Below are 2807 nucleotides of genomic sequence, written 5' to 3' on the forward strand. Positions count from 1 at the left end.
ACAGATCTTGTGGGATTGGACTCGAATTCACATCTTCCCATTCTTTAATGAGAGTATCGCACATTGCATTAAAAACATATCTTTGCGTAGGCGCATTCCATTGTGAGAAAGTAGGCATAATGTCAGGTACACTATACTGAGGACCCTTCTTGATCCATTTACGTGCGAGAGAGTCCAACCTTTCTCGTTCTTCAAAATCTGGGAACTGACTCCGAGATTGTCTTCGAGCGAAAGCCGGAGACACATTTAAAGCTTCAAAGAAAGGAGATAGAATACCAGTGACGGTATCCGTAAGACGCTTACGCACAGACGGAGAATTAGACATAAGAATAGGGGACAAGGTATTAGGCGAACTAATGGAAGGAGAACCGATAATTGCAGGAGGAGCAGAAGGCAAAGGAGATCGAAGATCAGGAGATGAGGGCAAAGAAGTTGAAGTTAAAGGCAAAACTGGCAGAGGCGGTAATACTGGAGGAGGCAAATGCGGAAGAGCCGGAACAGGCGGAGGTACCGCTGGCGGCTGAACAGGCTGTAACAATTGGGGTGCATTGGCATTTTGTGCATAGGGCGGAGGCAACCTCAATAAATGGGACATATGGGGATCTTCGTCTAAATCTTTCTTATTATCAGAAGGGGAAACAGGCAACACCGGATAGCATTTATCTATTGCCATACGATGCTGTCTTGCTGAAATTTCCATCGCATTATTAATTTCATCATCTTTGAATTGTTGGGCAGCCTGTATAATTGTCATACCCTGTGCTTTCCAATCTCGTTTTGCTTGCTTAATTTCTTTCTGTTTGGCTTCCTTACGCCAAAGGCGGAAAGAATCAAACATTGCCGGCCGGGCTTTTCTTTTGAATAGAACTGTTTCCAAATTATCTAGCACATCAGAATGGAAACTACCATTTTCTGGCCATTTTAAAACACCATCTTTCTTCGTGTATCGGGTCCATGCCTCGCTAAAGGCAATGGGGCCAACACCATGTTTTGAATAGAGCTCATATGTGGGAGTTCCAACCGAAGGAATCGGACAAGAGTCCTCAAGTCGGGAATCCCTATTACAACCAAAGCAGCAAAGTTTTCCAAACTTAGTCAGACCAGGCATCACCTGACTGTTCACAAACTTCAAGGGGGTAAAACTCAGTTTACGCAGCACAAATGCACTTACCCTCGGCTTCGGCTATTGCAATAGTCGAATCTAAGGACCAGAGGTACTAAGAAACAAAGGACAAAAATTGTGGGCGCGACCCACGAAATACTTAACTAAGGACGTCTTCTTACACCAACAGAGGCCCGTCTATCGTCTCGCCTTACCATACATCATCAAAGGAAGGGCCAAGGCAGGGCGGCAGTCAGGTCAGCAGTCGTTAATAGCCGTCAGGAAGGAGTAACCGCGCTACAAAAGACCTTCGGACCACTTTCGACATACAGGGGTCGCTTGATGTGGCTCGCGATTCCTCCAGAATTTTCTTGCGGGGTTCCTCACGACCTTCGGGCAGAACCGGTACCACTGAAGCCGCCCCACGTTGTGCGCCAGTTGAAGAACCAGAACCTTTTGGACCTGGCGGCGCAGGGTACGCTTTCATCTCCTGGGTTCTCCTGCTTAGCTACACAGAGACACGGGGACACTCTGTCGGCGTAAAAGATCAGATTTATTAGCTGCAGCTAGTACAGTTGTCCCAGAAGTACACAAGGTAGGTTCTCAGGAGACTGCCACTTTACTCCGTGGCGCACAATCTTTTATACCATATAGGTAACATATACATTAACCAAATACACACCCAGAATATACAAGAAAGAGCCAATAAGAAAAGTTGAAAAACAGGACAGAACCAATAGGAAAGGTTTGAAAACAAAGTGTCAGATGACTCGAAGAAACCTCTCCTCCAACTATGTTTGTCACCCCTCCCTCAAACTAATTCATTAACGGATTTGTAACTAACTTGCAGGTGGCGAGATACGTTTGTGTGTGTTGGAGGACAGTTGTGAAACAAGAGAATGCTAGCAGAGGACAGTGAAGGCCAGACGATAAGATAAAGTCAGAAAAGAATAGTGTGAACCAACAGATAGTTGAGACGGGGATTAGAAAAACCAGACAGGGATTAGTGTACTCGGCCAAACCTAACACCAGCAGAAGGTTAATTTTGACACAAAGCTGCAGAAAAAGCAGAAAAAGACTTTGATCGTCGTGCTGCCTGAGTGAGGGCAACACAAGATGGCGGCGGAGCACAAAATGGCGGGTCGATACGTTCACAATCGAAAATCGAAGTTCCTCAGGGTTTCAATGAGGATTAGGAGAGGAACACCTACTTTGCATGTCATTAGCGATATTGATCACTGACATGCAAAGTAGCAAGGAAACACACGCTAACGCTTGTTAGCATGTCCTTGTTAATTAAGCGATAAGAAAATCTGCTCTTTTTTGGTGCTATGTGCCGAAAACGCATCAATATAAGCCTTTGTAGTGTCCTGCGGGACACGTTCTAGTGTTCCGCAGGAAGCTGTAATCCCAGCCACTCCTTTGAGGGTTTTACACACTGCACCCCCACATCCATTCATCACGGGTGTCACCAGTGACGTGGGCCCGGCAATAAAAGGGCCCGACACATATGCTCGTGGCAAGTTACTACTATGCATCTCCTAGTGTCTGTGTCCCTCATTTCCGTGATGTGGGCCTGAGGCCCAACTACACATTGGCGACGAGCGGGCCGACACCCATGTGTGAGCTGGCCACACCTTACTCGCCTGCGTAGGGGACAGTCTAGCCCATGTCTAGGGCACCCCCTGCTGTCAGCGCAACGCTA

The sequence above is a fragment of the Triturus cristatus genome, chromosome 11, assembly GCF_964204655.1.
Source record: "Triturus cristatus chromosome 11, aTriCri1.1, whole genome shotgun sequence".
NCBI classification, from domain to species: domain Eukaryota; kingdom Metazoa; phylum Chordata; class Amphibia; order Caudata; family Salamandridae; genus Triturus; species Triturus cristatus.